General features: G+C 54.8%; 1 long non-coding RNA gene across 4 annotated transcripts in view; it reads left to right on the top strand.

Annotated features, from left to right (window-relative positions):
- Window positions 1–6423, top strand: part of LOC139030833 (uncharacterized) — a 65676-nt gene extending 59253 nt beyond the window's left edge. For all 4 annotated transcript variants that reach the window (XR_011483248.1, XR_011483244.1, XR_011483247.1 and 1 more), the window contains 2 exons: window positions 4570–4838; window positions 5621–6423. This is a non-coding gene — a long non-coding RNA (uncharacterized lncRNA). The remainder of the gene's footprint in view (window positions 1–4569; window positions 4839–5620) is intronic.
- Window positions 6424–18069: the final 11646 nt, after the last annotated feature.

The raw sequence follows: 18069 nt of genomic DNA, 5'->3' as shown, positions 1-18069 counted from the left end.
TCTCCTGCAGCTCCTGTATTGCAAGTGGATTCTTTATCATTGTGTCACTGGGAAGCCCTTATCCATCCTTAAAGCTGACCATTTATGCACTAGATTGTTCTACAATTGTAGGATATTTGAATTCATTCTTTGAAGGGCTATTATGCAAATAGTGCTGCTATGAACATTTCCCATCACATCTTTTGGAGAACACACAGACACATGCCTTGGAGAGGAAGTGTAGGTCAGAGACTACGATGTACCCAAGTGGAGCAGACCTGACACAGGCTTCCCACCACGGTTGTAGCAATTCACATTCCCGCCAGCGGGGTGTGAGTTCCAGTTGCTCCTCGCGCTTACCAACACTTGCCATTGTCAGTCTTCTTCACTTTCAGTTTTCTTGTGTCTGACGTGGTAATTCACTGTCATCTTAATTTGTGTTTCCTCTTAATGAGTCATGAAGCTGGGCACTTTATCATGCGTTTGCCGGTTATCTGGCTATTTACTGGTGAAGTACTTTAATTCATTGCCTCCATTTTTTTCTTGAGTTGTCTGCCCCTTTCTTCTTGGATTATAAAGCCAATCTGCTCTGCCCCACAGACTCAGAGCCATAGCTGCACTGTAGGTGGTGACAGAGTTTCAAAGAAAGATGTGTCCCGTGAAACGAATCCGATTTGATTTTGTATTTGCTTGACCAATTTGTCTTGGTTTTATGGCTCTAACAACTGTAAGGAAGACTTCCCTGGCAATCTCGTGGTGAAGAATCTGCCTGCCAGTGCAGGTTCAATCTCTGGTCCAGGAAGATTCCACATGCCTAAGCAACACAGCTACTGAAGCCCACATACCTAGAGCCTATGCTCTGCAACAAGAGAAGCCACCACAATGAGAAGCCTGTGCATCACAGCCAGAGAGTAGCCCCCACTCGCCGCAACTAGAGAAAGCCTGCATGCAGCAACAAAGACCCAGCACAGAAAGAATTAGAGAATAAAATAAAACAATTTTCAAAAAGAGCTATAAGGATCTTATGCTTCATTTAATGCTTGGACATGCCTCAATAACACCATGGTAAAAATATAAGGCAACAAGGAGCACCCATGAGGTCTCCTCTCCTCGTGGTAACCAGGAGGAGATTTTCAAAACACAAATCCAACACAAAATCCAAATCCAAACACAAATCCATTGCTTAACGCAGCTCACAGGATCCCTTCTGTCTGGGATGGAGACGAGGCTCCTCAGCCTGGCTCCCCTCATTCCGACTCTCCTGTGTAACCCACTGAAGCTGTTGCTCTCTCCTGGACCATGATCTGTTACTCCAGACCTTCTCTCTGCACAGGCCCCCAGCTCTTGCCGCTCCTGTCGTGGAGAAGCCTCTACCCTTGGCCACCTCGCTGCTTCTTTGCTTAGAGTTGATTCCTTGCTCAGACTTCAGTTCAGTGGCTCAATGGTCACTTCCCAGGGAAGCCCTCACCATGGCCCTGAAACATACCAACCCAGCTGCTGCTTTGCTTCTTTGCATGATCTCAGCTGCTATTTTGTCTTTCTTTGTGGCTTTCTTCCCTCCTAGACTGCAGGTTCCGCAAAGGCAGGGACAGCATTGCCCTCCCACCCCCTACCTTTTATTCCCCAGTGCTTGGCGGTTGGTGAGTGCTCAATGCACGTCTGTTGAGTGACTTAATGACCTCCCACCGCACTGATGCTGAAAGGCAGGGAGGGCCCGAGGCAGCCCTGGGGCCCTGCTCTTCTCAACCAATCACACAAATGTCAAGGAGAGTCCCCTGGGCAGCAGCATTAGGGGCCAGGCTCGCCTCTTCACGGGCCTGGAAGACCCCTAAGGATAATCCAGTCCAGTTCGTTTGTGCTTCAAATGAGGAAACCAGGAACTGAAAAGAGGACAGAGATTGTCTGAAGTCACATGGTGCAGCAGAAGGTTGGCTGGGTCTGGGAGCCGTAGGGCTGGACACTCAGCGTTCTCTCCACTGGCCCACTCTCTCGGAGTGGGAGACCAAGGCCAGTGGGTTCATGGTTTTCGTAATCCTGACCAGGAGCCTCCGCGTGGCTATGATTCCCAGCTGGATGCAGACAGGAGACAGATGACAAAGGCCTTCTTGTCCTCCTCTCAGGTCTGTCTAGATTCCCACGGGGTGGTATTGAATTCCAGTCTAGGCAAAAGTGAGAGACAACAGGAACATTCTGGAATAAAGACTGGGGACACTCAGAGTGAGGCAGGAAGGACAATTCAGAGCCGAGGAAAGAACAGATTGAGATGGTTCACGTAATCCTTTCTGGGGCAGAGGTAGATGACATTTTTTTGTTTTTTGGGGGGCTGTGCCACACGAGGGATCCTAAGTTCCCTGACCAGGGACCATACCGGGCCCTCAGCAGTAAAGGTACAGAGTCCTAACCACTGGACTCCCAGGGAATTCCCCAGATGACATTTTAAAAATTGACGTCTCCATTGAGATGGCTGTAGATGGACGTGCAGTTGTAGGAAGTAGTACAGAGATACTCCCTGCACCCTTCACCCAGTTTCCCCCAGTGGAAGCATCGAGCAGAATAGGACAGTGTCAGGGCTGGGATATAGACATTGACGCAGCCCCCCAGTCTTACTCCGATTCCCCAGTTTCCCTTTCAGGCTTTTGTGTGTGTGTCTCGTTCCACACAATTTCATCACAGGTTTGTGGATCCTCCGTCACAGGCAGGATGCAGGACATTTCCAACGGCACAAGGATCCCTCCTGGGGCTCTTTCATAACCACGCCCCGACTCCACCTCCATCCGCCGTGTCCCTAATCTGTCTTCCATCGCACTATCATTGTGTGACTTCAAATATGCTATCTGAAGGGAATCGTAGAGGATGTAACCTTTTTGGGGACTGGCTTTCCTCCTGGGCAGATGCCATTTTCTGAGCCAGCATCCTGTCTGCAGGACCTCGGAGCCCCAGGGGATGGGTTCTGTTCCTCCCACTTTCCAGCTGAGCAAACTGAGCCCTTGAAATTCCAGAGCCAGCACTCTCAGCGGCCACAGCAGGGAGCTTGTCTTCCCGGAGAGCAGGAGGCTTGGGCTGTGGGTTCCCCGCCCCCCTTCCTTTTGCCCTGCTGTGACCTGACCCTTCCTCCGCTGCCCCGTCTGGGGTAGGTCTCTTTCCTCCACAGAGAGGCCAGGAGCATGGATCCCGCTTGGCCGCTGAGAAGCTGCATGTCTTGCACGATGGCCCCATTTTCTAAACCTCAGGCTCCCCCCCACCCCCCGGGGAAAAGGGAGAGGTGGGGGGAAGGTTCGCACCCTGCAAATCCAAGAAGATGCAATGAGGCAACGTGTGAGGAGCAGTCAGCAAAGTGCCAGGCGCGGAGTGAGCCCCCAGCGCACAGCCGCCCGCCGCCCCATTTGGCAATGAATTATGTATGGCCTTCTGGCAGCCCTGTTCAATGGGGCTGTGTGCCTTCTCCAAGCTTCTCCCAGGCCTCTCTCTCCAGTGAGGGGCGCAGGCTCCCCCAGGGGGGTGGGCAGCCTTCTTTGTCTCTCCAGCAAGGACCTGTTTCTGCTTCTGGCGGCTGATGCCTCAGTCCCCAGGATGCTCATTTCAGAGGCTGGAGAACCAAGGACTGGGATCAGCTGAGGAACATAGGAATGATGCTAATAATAATATTCATAATAGTGGGACTTCCCTGGTGGTGGAGTGGTTAAGAATCCACCGCCAGTGCAGGGGATATGGGTTCAATCCCCAGTCCAGGAAGATCCCACATGCCATAGGGCAACTAAAAAAATAAATAATAACAGCAGCATCAATAATAACAAGGGTGATGATACAGGGCTGGGCCTCATTGAGCCTTTTCGATGCGCAAGGCACATTTAACAGACTGTCACTCATTCAACAGAAATCAGAGTGCCCATCTGTGCCAGCTCTTTCCTAAGTGCTGGGGCAAAGTGGGTGACAGCAGAGTCCTGACTACACGGAGCTTGGAATCTACTGCAGGAGGGCAGGCAATTAACAAGGGGTAATCGATTAAGTGATATGTCAGATGATAGAGGTTGGGAAGGGAGAGAAGAGAACAGAGGGGCTGGAGGAGATGGGGATAGACAGGGCAAGTCTTGCTGGGGCGAGTCCTAAAGGAAGTGAGAGAGGGATCTCCTGAGATGTTTAGGGATGGATATTCCAGGAAGGAGCAGCACATACCCCAAAGGGCTCGGGGCAGGCCAAGAACCTGTGTCTCCTGCGGGCTGGCCGGTATCATGGAAATCATCAAATTTTCAGGGCAACCCTGGGAGCCTACTACAGCCATTGCTCCATGTTAGAGATGAGAAAAGTGAGCTTCAAAGGGGGGTTATATCTTTGTTCATAGGCTTTGCTGCAGACCTGTTAACGTGTCTGATTACAGGGGCTGCCCCACACTTCACTGGGGGTATTAGGATATACGTGGTCTACGTGTAATCCTTTCCTCCTACAACTGGGAAAATTCTGAGTTCTGAACCTATGTACCCAGGTATTTGGAGTCCAGGATGGGGGGCCTCTGTGGTCTTCACTGTTAGTGCTCCCAGACCATCCCCGCTGGCCTTATATCACCTGCTGGTTCCTATTTTTCTCCTTTTCCAGTCTGAACTCCCGGCATCAGATCCACAGTCCAGTGTTTCAGGATAGAGGCCAGCACCCATGGCTCCTGACGAGGTCCAGGCTACGCCTTCCAAGTCAAGTCCAGAGAAGCCACCACTCAGCTGCATCGGTCGGAGGCAGGCCCAGAGGTGGCAGGCCGGGAGCTCATCGATGCGCCTGCCGGTGTTGGCCCCTGCAGTGGCCGAGAGAGGTGATCAGGCGTGGATGCGCCGTCTGACATTTCTGTCGATGGCCTGGGTGGGGACTGAATGGTGAGTGTCCTCCTTCCATCTCCAGCTGGTGGTGGAAGGTGTGAGCAGCCCGTGGGGAGGGAGTCGGTGCAGAATCAAAATGACTCTGCAGAAGGGAAGAGCAGTTGAAGATGAGGACCGATCTGCTAGGGAAGGAAAATCCACTCAGCAGCGGCCTCCTTATGGCCTCTTCCCCAGCCTCCCTGCCTCCAGGTTTGCCCCTTTAATCCATCCTACCAAGGTTCTAGATGAATCTTCCCAGTTAATCCTCCAAACCTTAATTATGAAGGCCCCACTGTCTCCCTCCCAGACATACACCTGGCTCCCCCTACCTCCACGCCTTCATCTTTGCTGCGTCCTTGTCTGGAACGGCATTGAAGGCGAACTCACAGGCCAGTCCCCTATATCACAGGAGGCCATCTTTCTAAAACTCCTTAGGCCTCTGTCTCCTTCACTCAGCCTGCCCCATTCCACACCTTCCTAGTTATCCCAGCGCTGCTTGCCCAGACTCCTGAAGTCTCCTAACTGGCCTCCCAGCATTGGGTTCTGTCCCAGTGCTCAGTGGCCTGGCTGTTGAGGCCCTTCCTAATCGCAGCTGCGGCCTTGGCTCACTTGGCTCCGTCCTTGGCTCCTGTATCTGTTCAGCCCAACAAAGCTGCTTAGAGATCTCGGGTTCTCTGGGGTAACCCTGGACTTCGAGACCTTCTTACATGTGGGTCCCTCTGCTAGGAGCCCCTTTCCCTCCCCCTTAACCTGACCAATTATAAATTTATTTATTTGGCTTCTCCGGATCTTGTTTGCAGCATGTGGGATCTAGTTCCCTAACCAAGGACCGAACCTGGACCCCCTGCATTGGGAGCATGGAGTCTTAGCCACTGGACCACCAGGGAAGTCACTTAACCTGCCCAACTCTTACTCATTCTCCTAGACAGTGTTGATTTAACCTCCTCCAGGAAGCCTTCTTGGATTCAGGGTCCCTCCTCTTGTCTCCCAGAGGTCCTGCATCACTCACATCATCATAATTTCCCCTCCACACTGAAAGTAACTGGTTTGCCAGGTCCCTCTTCTAGGCCACGATCTCATGAGTCCCACACTGTCTTCTCCAGCCTGGCTGGGGCTCATGAAAGCCCAGAAGGAAGAAGTGGGAAATGAAATAGCAACACTTATTGAGCTCCTACTCCAGGGCAAGCTTTTCACAGGCAGCTCAGGGATTACTGGGCCTTTCTAACAGAGTTAGGTCACCATCTGGCCACACCCAGCAGCCCTGGGCTATTCTCCTTTAATGCGTATAATGGGCATAACCCTGGATCCTATCTAACACTGTTGTGAGGATAAAGGAAACAGCACATGTAAAATGTTAATCTCAGCCTCAAGTATTCAGTAAGCATTTAATACTCCTATTGCTATTCATTGTTGGGGCTCTGGAGCCATCCTCCGAGGCTTCAAATCCAGGCTCCTCCACTTCCTTGGCTTTGTTACTTTGGGCAAGTTATTTAACCTCTCTGGACCTCAGTTTCCTCATCTGTAAAATGGAACAAAGTACAGGCTTGTTTTCACTCTTTCTCATAGGGCTGTTGAGAAAATTAAATAAATGAATATGCATACAGACTCTGTACGATGCTTGTCTCAGGGAAGGTATGCTCAGTTCCCCAGTCATGTCCAATTCTTTGTGACCCCATGGACTGTAGCCTGCCAGGCTCCTCTGTCCATGCAAATCCACTTTTGTTCCCTGGATTTCAGGCTGGGGACCCAATGGGGTGAGTGTGTCTGAAGACCGAAGGAGGAGAAGGAGAGAGAGGTGTAGGGTCTGAGCAGGAGGGAGGCAGGACGGGGACCCTGGGCAGCCAGAAAGAAGGGAAGGGGTGTGGGAACCGCAGGGCATGGGGCAGGGCCGGCAGCGCTGGGAAAGCGAGCCTTGGGGAGGCGCGGGAGAGGGAGGCCTCATACCAGACACTGTCTAGACGCAGCAATTATTGTCAGCTCGGAACACCCAGGCTCTGCCGGCTCAGCTGAAAGGGAGCTTAACAAAGAGCCGGGAGAGGAAGAAAGCAGGGAGAAAAGCGCCTGCGGAGCCGGCTCCTGGCCTGTCGGGCTCTTTCTCTGCCCGGCTACCCCCCTTTGTGCTCCATCGATGTGAAAGCCAGCTCCGAGATGCGTGATAGGGACCCTGCTCCTCCTGGGCGCAGAGGGCCAGGCCAGGGTCACTGTGTGGGTTTGGGGGAGAGGGAGGAGGATGTCCTGCAGGGGAAATGCATTTTGCACTTGAGTTTTTCAATCTGGAGGAGGGCGGTGGGAATGGAATCCCAGATCCCAGGGAGACAGCAGGCCTGAGAATTTGTACCCTTCCTGTCCTGCAGGGCCAGTTACCAACTTCTCTGAGCCTTTCTCTTCTCACATGCAGATAGGAGCAATACCATCACCCAACCCCATGGTGGGACATAGTGGTAAGCCCAATCCTTCTCCACCTTGAAGACCTGTGGCCCATACGGATGGGGAAGCTTCAGGGCCACAGGTGACCTGGGACAAGCCCTTTTCCTTTCTAAGGGCCTTACCTCCATCATTTCTTTGCCTCTGCCATTATTATGCCCATTTTTCAGATGAAGAAACTGAGGCTCAAGAGGCCCGTGCTCACAGCCAGCCAGGCAACGAGTTTGGATTCAAGTTTGTTCATTCAGCTTCACCATGACTTTATGATATGCACTCACCCTGGAGGGTTGTGTGCTAATGGTAGGTAGCAGGACTGATAGGAAAGCCACAGATCCACATGGTCCAAGACTCTCAAGGTGAGGTCAGAGCTGCAGGTGGTCAGGCCACAACCCCAGCCACTATCTGGAATCAGGCCTCAGCTGAGCCACTGGACCCTTGTATTAAGGGCAGCCCCAGGCTAAGCAGACCTGCCCTCCCACCCTGGGAGAGGACCAACTGGGACCCAAGGTGGGAAGTGGGCATGGGTGACCCTGGGTTGCTTCAGCAAAGCTTCCTCGGCCCCCTGAAGTAGTTGAAAACATACAGACATTGCCCCCGCCCCAGTCAATAACCCAATAACCCAGCACTACCTGCCCCAGCTCCTTTGGGGAGGGGGTCAGATGCTGCTTCTGGGTTCCACAGTGGTTTCGTGTGTGTGTGTGTGTGTGTGTATCCGTCCAAGACTTCCAGAGCTGTGACTGGTGGCTGAGGGCCTCCTCCATCAATCATCTCCCTTGAGCTTGTCTGGCCTGGTCAGACCACTCTCTGGTCTTGGAGGATTCCGAGGTGTCCCCCAGGGCCTGCCTCAAGTGAAGGTTAGGACACTCTGTGCAAGGGACAGACGCACAGTTACTCTTACTCACCCACCCTACAGGCTGTCCCAGAGGTGTGCTCGTGACACACCCCAGTCATTCACATCCCCACCTCCAGCCTTGGGGTGTAGGCACCAGCTGTCATTGGCTCAGTCCCTGCCCCTGCTGGTCACTGCTGGGTGCCCTCCCCATGTCCAGCATTGGAACATGCCTTCTTATGCTCCCCACTGCCTATAACTTGGTTTCAGACCTCTCTGCCTGCAGTCAAGGCCGCCAAGACCAGCCACAGTCCCACTTTCTGGAAGATTCCAGCATATTCCACGGGTCCTCGTGTGGTTTCCTTTGCCCTTCTCCTCTCTGCGCCTTTGCTCAGGCTGTTGTTCCTGCAGTCTGTCCCCACCCTGGCCCAACACAAACACCTGACCTCTTGTGAACCTGCTCCCTTGGCTGCCCTGTCTTAGGGGACAGCCCCAGCTGCCCTCCTTGCAGAAGCCAGAGCCTGGAACTTTTCTGGCACTTCCCTCCTCGGCCTCCTTTACCGCCACACCATGACCACCAGCTCCTGTCCTCTGGACCTCCCCAGTTGTGTCCAAGGCCAGCCTCCCCTCCGTCTCAGAGGTCACTGCCCCGGGCCAGGCTGCCACCACTCTCCTGGGAACTTGGGACCTCTCCGGTGTCTTTTGTTCCCTAGAGCCCAGGTGAATTTTGTGGATCTGGTCTCCTCTCAGTGTGTACATGCTCAATCCTCAGTTGTGTCTGACTCTTTGTGAACCCACGGACTGTAGCCCGCCAGGCTTCTCTGTCCATGGGATTTTCCAGGCAGGAATACTGGAGCACGTTGCCATTTCTTACTCCAGGGGATCTTCCCAACCCAGGAATAGAACCTACTTTTATGTCCACTGCATGGGCAAGCAGATTCTTTATACTGTACCACCGGGAAAGCCCTGGTCTCCCCTCTCTGCTCTGTAAAACTTCTGAAGCTTCAGGCCGCCTCTAGGACAAGGGCTATGGTCGGCCACCCTAATGCTCTCTTGAGCCCTTGTGCCCTTGGGACCCACAAGCACGCCATTCCTGCTCCCTCCACCAGTCACTCTGCCCTTAGTTAAGCCCCTCCAGTCCTCAGGCACCCCTCCTTCCTCCTTGGGGATCCCTCCTGTGACCCCTGCAGAGATCAGCCTCTTGGGACCAGCCCTTCCAGTGCCCCTCACAGTCCCCTGCCAGCCTGCCACCCCCTGGTCATTATTTAGAGCATTATTCATAATAGTTTGTGCAGCCTCCACCTCCCCTGCAGGACCGTGAGCCCCATGTGGGCCGGCTGTGTCTGTCTTGTTCGTCACCGTGTCCCCAGCACCCTCCACGAGGCCCCCTCTGAGTGTGGTTTTAGCTTGGCTCCAACCTAAGCTGAACCCCTCCCTTGCAGAACCATATGGGGTTTTTAGGGTGGCCTTCCTTGTCCCCTCCCCAGTGATCACCACCCAAACAAGGGCAAGTCACAGGGCTGCTGTGGGCTGGAGAGCATCCTAGGGCAGGGCTGTGGCTGCCTGCTGCCCCCCACTATCCAAGCCTCAGTGCCCTGCACAGCCCTGGGTTGGGGATATCCAAGAGGGTGCTGCTTTCTGCTCAGGGTTGAGAAGGCCAGGCTGGGTGGCCTGGGGTGGGTCCCACAGAAGCACCCCTGCCCCCAGCCCTGAGGCCTGGGAGAGGAACCAGAGGGGTTCAAGAGGGGGGTGACATGCCCTCTGCACATCCAGTCCCTTCCCAGAGAACCCCCCACTCCCGGCTGGCTTCCCCCACTTCCACTGGCCCTGCCTCTGGCTGCAGTCCCTCCCTGACCCCCCCCCCCCCCCCCCCCCCGCCTGTCTCCTCCCCCCTCTGCCTTCCCTGGCCCCTCTCTCCTGCTCACCTTCCCTTTCCCTCGCCCTCCCCGCTTCCCCATCCTCTCCTCTCCTCTGCCATCCTCTCCTCTTTTCTCTGAGTCCTTCTCCCTCGCCTCTTTCCTTTCTTCTTCCTGGGTTAAAAATAATCAACTTTCTGGGAAGCAGCAGCTCCTGCTGTGCCGCCCTCCCCACACTTGGGAGCCCCTGAGAATAGCTTTCTGCGGTTCTCAACTCGAGCCCCTCCTCTCTCCCACCGCCCCCCCACCTCTCCCGCGAGCTGACTAATAAGCCTGGGCCTCAGCAGCAGAGCCAGCTTCTCGGCTAGAAAGGCTTTAACCGCTTCGTGCCCAGAACCGGCGCGCGGGCCCAGCGGGGAAGGGGTACCCGGGTCTCGGACAGCCCCCGAAGCCCGCCAAACTCTGAGTGGCACGTAGTAGACGCTCAATTAATTTTGGTGGTTCAGTGAACTTTGACCTGTGACCACCAGACTGGCCCGTCCAGCGGCTTTTGCAGCTAACTTGGGGCTTGGGGGCAGCGAAGAGACATCGCGGACACCCCAGGGATAGGGAGGGGCTGATGCTCTGGGGCCAGCATGGAGGGGGTGACCGGCTGGCCAGGCTCCTTCCGTTCGGCCGGGTGAACTCCTTGCCCTACTTCGCCGGACACTGCCTATGCAGGGCAAGGGTCGTGGCAGCTACACGGTGGGCCCAGGGCGGGGAGGGGCTGAAAACCGTTATGGGATCCAAGAACTTCCACCGGCTAGTCGGGTCTTCAGCGATCTTCCTGCAAAAGGGGAAACTGAGTCTCAAAGGAGGCAGGACCTCTCTCCAGGTTCATATGCCGCCGACCTTAAGGGTTGCAGGGCCGCCTGAGACTCTCAGTTCCAGCACAGAGGTTTCCGAGGCTGTAAGGCTGCGAGGTGGGGAGTGGGGAACATCAAGGTCAAAGGTGAAGAGTAGGTGGGGTGGGATGGAACTCTAGCCCAGGAGAGAACCCCACGGGCTCCGCCCACTCGCGCGCGGGTCCCGGGCATTACCTCATCGCGGCGCATGCCCATTGGCTGGTTCCCCCGGAGGCCGGCCCATTGCGGCGGAGCGCGTTAACCCTTCCGGCCCCGTGGGCTCAGCCTTGGCCGTGCCACTTGTCCCCGCGGCCCCACGCAGCCTCGGGGGTCCACGGGCCACGGAGACAGGGAAAGGTACTTTGGGGGCGGGAGGGGGAGTGCGGGCCTGCGGCCAGAGGGTTCAGTGGTTAGAGCACAAGTCAGCTAACCTCGCTGGGGCCCCATCCTCCTCCTACTGGGCTGTGTGACCTTGGGCAACCGGCCTTACCTCCCTGAGCCTCCTCCGCTTGTTTTCTCAGCTGTAAAAAGAAATGAGTGATGTAACTCCTGCCCTTCCTAATCCCTTCCCCAGTACTTGCCAAGTGCCGGGCACACGTGGGCTCCGCGTTCCACATTGCCTCCTCACTGCAAGAGGTGCAGTTATGATTATGGGTTTTCAGAAGAGGAAACCGGCTCAGAGCCGCGAAGCGCCTCCCAAGGTCACACAGCAGGAAAGTCACAGAGCTGGGATTTGACCCTAAGCCTGTGTGCATCCTGACTCTGCATTCCCACCCAACTAGCAAAACCCTGCTTCTTCTGGGAAGTGCTGCTTCTAGGAGCTCCTGGTCCCAAAGGAGTCACATCCCCAGCTAGTCAGACCATCAGCAGCCACTGTGACCAGATAATACCAGTGACAAGCTGGAGAGCCAGGGCCTCAGGGAGGGAAGGCTTCCTGGAGCAGGAGGGGCTGGAGGTGAACATTCAAAGAGGGAGGCAAGAGGACCTTGGGCTAAAGGCAGAGGATGGGTGGATGGATGCAGAGAGTGGGTGTGCAGGAAGTGGGGTCAGGAAGCTCTGAAGCCTGGAGGGTCTCCTGGGGTCAACCTCCTGGTCCAGGGTCGGCCACCCGATGCTGATGTGGAACCTGGGAGGCAGTTCCCCTCTGGGCAGCACTGGAAGTGGATACCCACATACCTGGTGTCTAAGTATTTACAAGTTATAAATCAAGCTAACGAACTGCTAAATAAAATATGTTCTGTCCTTCCTTGACAAATACACCTTCCTAAGGACAAACACACCTGGAAGGCTGCGTTTGTATTTAGAAATCACAGGCTCCTGGGGTCCACACTGGAAGTGGCAGCGTGGGGAGGGGCAGCCCTGGCCTCCAGTTTCCACTCAACCCACTCTTTTCTTTCTGCCTCAGGTTTTGTCCTTTTCTGGGGGTGGGGGGGGGAGGGTGTGCTTGGGTGCTGATGCTCCAGCCTGCATGAGTGAACTCTGCTCACACTCCCTGCAAACAGCCACCCCTTGGTCACCCCTCGGGATTAAAGGTGCCCAAACCGGCAGCTCAGACCACCCCCAGGGGGATGGACCCAGGACATGAGCTGGGGGCCACTGAGCAGGTAATTTCGTGGTCCCAGGTGCCCAGATCACAAATTCCTTGCCCTGTGAGAAAAGGCACAATCAGAACAGGGCCAGAACGCCACCCTCCCCACTGGGACTTGGGTCTGAGAACACCGCTGTGGTTCCTGGGTGCTGCTACAGCCGGGCTGGCCCAAACTGGATGCAGCCCATATCCCCTCTTTTTGGAGTTCGCTTCTGACCATCACCTCCCTTCACGCACCCTGACCCTGTTCGGTTCCCAGGTGCCATCCCCAGCTCCTCCTCCTCTACCTCCACAACCCCCAGCCCAAGACCTAAGGAGCTTCGCACTTAAAGAAGTCAGCTCCCTTCACCCTGGACCCACTGCCCCTGCCCCAATCCAGGCTTGGCCCCCAGCTCCCACTCTCTGCCAGCCTCTCCATCAATCTGCCCTCTATGTCCCCCGGGAGTTGGCGATGGATAGGGAGGCCTGGCGTGCTGCAGTCCATGGGGTTGCAAAGAGTCAGACACGACTGAGCGACTGAACTGAACTGAACTGAACTGATGTCCCCCCAATAGATCCATCTAATATGCTGGCCTGAGAGACCACTTCTTTCCCTCTCTACCCATCCCTGGCTCTCTGGTTTCATGACGCAGTGTTTCCAGGCTCCGGATGTCTGCCTCCCCTCAGCTTCTCTTCCTCTCTCATCACCTTTGGTTCTAAGCTCCAGTCCTTCGGACCTTCCCTTCAATCAGGACAGTTTTATGTCCTTTCTGCCCCCCAGGTCTTCACGCATGTAGTTCCCTCTGCCTGGAACCATGCTCTCTGCTCTTCATCTTGCCAGTCTCAGCTTAAGTGGCCCCTCTCCAGGGGACCCTCCCTGAATCCCTGGACCAGAGAAACGACAATGTAATGGACTGATTTGCTCTGGAGTTACCTGTTTCAGGTGTTTCCCATCTGGACTGTAGGCACCAGGAAGGAAGACTTGGTCTGTCTTGCTCACTTCTCCATCTGAATGTTGGCAGAGCAGTTAGCCCAGATGAGCCTGCCCTGAACTAGAAATCAGGAGACTGTAAATGGTATCATTGCATTCCATGTACCAGGTCTTGTACACCTGCATCAGTTCAGTCACTCAGTTGTGTCTGATTCTGCAACCCCACAGACTGCAGCATGTCAGGCTTCCCTGTCCGTCACCAATTCCCAGAGATTGCTCAAACTCATGTCCATCAAGTCGGTGATGCCATCCAACCATTTCATCCTCTGTTGTCCCCTTCTCCTCCTGCCTTCACCTCATAGTATATGCTTATTCCTCAAAGCCATTTTTGCTTTTGTTTGTTTGGGTTTTTTGTTTTGTTTTTTTTTTTTGCCACACGGTGTGGCATGTGAGATCTCAGTTACTTGATCAGGGATTGAACCGGTGCCCCCTGCATTGGGAGCATGGAGTCCCCACCACTGGGACCACCAGGGAAGTCCTCACTTTTTAAATAGGAACTCTTATTCTTCCCATTCTATAGAATGAGTAGACTGGAGCACAGATGGTTCAGAGACTTAGGCTCACAACAGACCAAGCAAGCAACAGACCCAGACTGAACCCGGGCAGTTGAGTTCCAAAGCTCAACCCCCTCCCTCCTTCCACCTAGTCCCAGCTGGACCAGTACCTGGCTGTGTGTCCCTGGACCAGTGTCTCCACTTCTCTGAGCTGAAGCTTTCCTGTGTAGGCAACATAGGGTTGCTGAAGTGGTGATCCCTGAGATCTCTTCCAGCCTGACATCCTAGGGTCTCATGATACTTCCTGAGACGTTCCCCTGGTGTTCTGCCTGTAGGTGAGCGCCTGCTCTCGGCCCTGCCTCCTCAGGTCTCAGCCCCGCCTCCTCAAGACTCTCTGTGGAGGTCCTTTGGTTGGTGCCCAAGGACTTAAATGGTTGGAGAACAGTTGGGTGTGAGTTAGGCAAGGTGGATGGGGGTGGTCAGTACTTAGAAGCTGTGGCTGATCTTTTTTTAATCAGTAAGTCTCAGAAAGCAGGGCCCATGGCTCACCCAACCCACTTGACCCCGCGGTCCTAGAACTCATCTAAATTTGAAACATTTCACCTCAGACAGGCAGGAACCCAGAGTGCCCAGATGGGTACCAATCATCTTGTCATCACAGCCGGCTGGTGCTGGGCCTCCCCTCACAGGGACCGCTCATACCCTCCCCAAGCTGAGCTGCTAGGGGCTGAGGTTCAGGCAGAAACAGGAGGCTAGTGGTCCAGGGGGCCTGAGCAGTCACATCCAGGTGCCACTTGGAATGGAGTCCAGCTCAAGTTCCCATGCCAGAGAGGACACTTCACCACATCTCAGGGTTTTGTCACAAGAGTCCTGAGGGATATGCACCCATTTCTCCAGAGGAGGACATGACATGAAGACTCAGAGAGAGACAGGGACTTGCCCCAAATCACACAGCCAGGAGGAGGAGTCTGGATTTTGCTCTTAATCACTCTGCCTCAGGTGAAGGTATTCAAAACATGTTCCTAGACAGAATGAAAGTATGTCTAGTCAAAGCTATGGTTTTTCCAGTAGTCACGTATGACTGTGAGAGTTGGACTATAAAGAAAGCTGAGCACCAAAGAACTGATGCATTTGAACTGTGGTGTTGGAGAAGACTCTTGAGAGTCCTTTGGACTGCAAGGAAATCCAACCAGTCCATCCTAAAGGAAACTAGTCCTGAATATTCATTGGAAGGACTGATGTTGAAGCTGAAACTCCAATACTTTGGCCACCTGATGCGAAGAACTGACTCATTGACAAAGACCCTGATGCTGGGAAAGATTGAAGGCAGGGAGGAGAAGGGGATGACAGAGGATGAGATGGTTGAATGGCATCACCGACTCAATGGACATGAGTTTGAGCAAGCTCCGGGAGTTGGTGATAGACAGGGAGGCCTGTCGAGCTGCAGCCCATGGGGTTGCAAAGAGTCGGACACAACAGAGCGACTGAGCTAACTAACTAGACAGAATGAGTGAAGGGGTAAGAAAGGTTCTGGAAGAAACTCTGGGGCACAACATAGGTCCACATAAGGGAGTGTTTATAAAAGAGTATGAGTGCCCTGTCTTCACCATCCCAGCCTCCATCCTTTCCTGCTTTTCTTGTGCTGCCTCATTTATTCACTCCTTAGACTCTAAGCTCCACTAGGGCAGCAGTGGATTCTTTCTTCACCATGTGCCCAGCGTGTAATTCCATGCCCGGCACACAGAGGTGTCAGCAACTCCCCCGTGAAGGAAATCTCCGAGAGCAGAGGTGGCCAATCATGCCCCCTTCCCCGTGCCCTGGCCAGTCCCCTCCTGGCCCTGGCCTCTGCGTCCCCCTCTCTGAATAAGGGGTGTTGTGTGCCACCCTGAGTCTGAGCTCAGGTGAGCTGCCGGGCTCCTGGGGGCCCCTGCTGGGCTGGGGAAGGGACCCTAACACCCAAGGGGCAGTGACCGGGAGGGTGGACATTGTGAGGTTCCTCTTTCCCATCTGCCATAAATGCATCTACCTTGATGAAAGCAGGTCCCTCAGGTCCTTCTCCACACCTGCCTGTCTCCCCTCATTCTCCCGATTCTGGTCACTCGCCAGAATCACTCCTTCTCTAGCAGTTTCTCTCATCAGGGCCAGGCAACCAAGGTGGCACTGTGCTGGATAGCAGGAGGGGATCTGAGGCTCCAGCCCGGTTTCCCTGCCCCCCCTTCCTTTTCTCTCTCCCCCTCTGTGGAGGCCACGAGTCCTCCTTGCAAGGCAGCTCCCCCCGCCCCAGACAGACAATGCCTGCTACTTGTCAGGAACCCCAAGCCAACCCCACTCCAGGGCTTAGCGCAAAGTGCCCCAGGGTCTTAGTTCATAGGAAGGGCATGACTGAGACACTCAGTTGGGGAGTGAACTCACCTGAAGGATGAGTTGCATCAACCAAAGCTCAATTCATTCACAAACTCGGCCCAGCAAGAACCTGGCAGCCACAGGGACACATCCGAGTCTGACCCCACTTTACAGATGAGAAAGTTGAGACTCCTGAAAGAAGTGATCTCAAGGCTCTGGTGCTGTTCAAGCCACCAAATCCTCCTGAGGCTCTGGAGGGTTGATGGACATGGGAGGGGTTGGGACAGCTGCACCTGGGAGCGTGACTGTTCAAAGCCTAGGTGCCTGTGACCTGCGGGTGAGAGGACGGGGCCGAGAGCGGCTCTACTGGGAGAGTGGACAGCTCCTGGCACAGACAGGGGCGGGTATTCATTTGAGAGGACCTTGATGGAGTGGGACTGGGACAATTTTGGCCATGGGGGGACTTCCCTGGTGGTCCAGCGCTTAAGACTCCACACTTCCAATGCAGAGGCGCAAGTTTGATCCCTGATTAGAGAACTAAGATCCCACATGCCACGTGGCTTGGCCAAAAAACAAATGTTGCCCATGGGAGGGGATCAAGGGTTGAGCAAGAATTGGTGCAAGGCCTGGATTGTGCTGGAATGGAGAAGTGAGTCCCTGCCCTCACTGGAGTGGGGGAGGGTAAGTACTGTGGCCAGGAGGCAAGATTAGCGGCTGCAGGAGCCCACGGAGGGCCACCACTGTGTGAGGTGTGTGTGTGAACGTGTGTGCGTTTGTTGTGTGATCAGGGCATGTAAGGTGTGTACACCTAATGGTCCATGTGATGTGTGCGGGTGTGTGTCTGTGGTCTATGGCATGTAGAGCGTGTAAATGTGCAAGTGTGTGTGTGTGTGTGAGCCTTTGTGTCTGTGATCTGTGTAATGGAGTGTGCCTACGCCTGTGTGCGGTGTGGTCTGTGTAATGTGTGTGTGTGTGTGTGTGTGTTATGGGGCAGTGGTAACTAGGACACTCCCCAGGGGAAGAGCTAAGGAGAGATGGCGGAGAAGATGTTAACCAGAAACAGGGAAGAGGAGAGAGGGGGTGTTCCTGGCAGAGGGAGGGAAGAGCACGTACAAAGGCCTCTAGGCAAGAAGAGGCGCCCCTAGCTCTGGAGCACTTGAAAGAGTCTTAGTGAAGCTGGGTGTGGGGGGGGGGGGGGCAGGGGGACGAGTAGGGAGAGGCAAGGATGTGGGGTGAACCTTTCTCTGATGCTTGAGGGGGTGTGTGTGGGCAGGAGTGGGGGGCTGTGGGCAGGAGTGGGGTGTGGGTCAAGAGGGCTCAGCCACACTAACACACACAGGCCCATGGAAGGGGCAGGCCTGGACCCAGGAGAGATGCTGGGTGGCAGTGGAGGTGCGTGTGGGGAACAGCCTGAGCCACAACCACCCATCTGAGAAGCTGTATGGTCTGCGATCCCAGACCTAATCCCTGCTCAGCCCCAGACAGCAGCAGCCAGAAGGGTCTTCATTTCCATCTATCCACTGGGCCCTGAGGTTATAGGCCAAAGACCCAAGAAAGAGCCTAAGAGTGGCCATGTTTTTGGTGCAGTCCCCGAACGTCTCTGATGGGGTGGGCATTTGCTAACAAGCATTCCCAGCACTCAGGAGGCTGAGGAGGCGGAAGGCAGCAGCTCTGGCCCAGGGCTCAACTGTCAGTACCTGACTTGAGGGCACAGAGGAAGGCGTGGGGGACAGGGCGCCAAGAGCCAGGGATCCGAACCCAGGTCATCAGACTCCAAAACGGCCCCACTCACTGGGTTGGGTTCATAGTCTGAATCATGTGCTAACAGCTGCCCCTTGCCTTCACACTGCATGGTCTCTTC

Source organism: Odocoileus virginianus, chromosome 2 (assembly GCF_023699985.2).
Source record: "Odocoileus virginianus isolate 20LAN1187 ecotype Illinois chromosome 2, Ovbor_1.2, whole genome shotgun sequence".
Classification (NCBI taxonomy): domain Eukaryota; kingdom Metazoa; phylum Chordata; class Mammalia; order Artiodactyla; family Cervidae; genus Odocoileus; species Odocoileus virginianus.
Note: the sequence above shows the minus strand (reverse complement) of the source record. Positions and strands in the feature narration are given on the sequence as shown.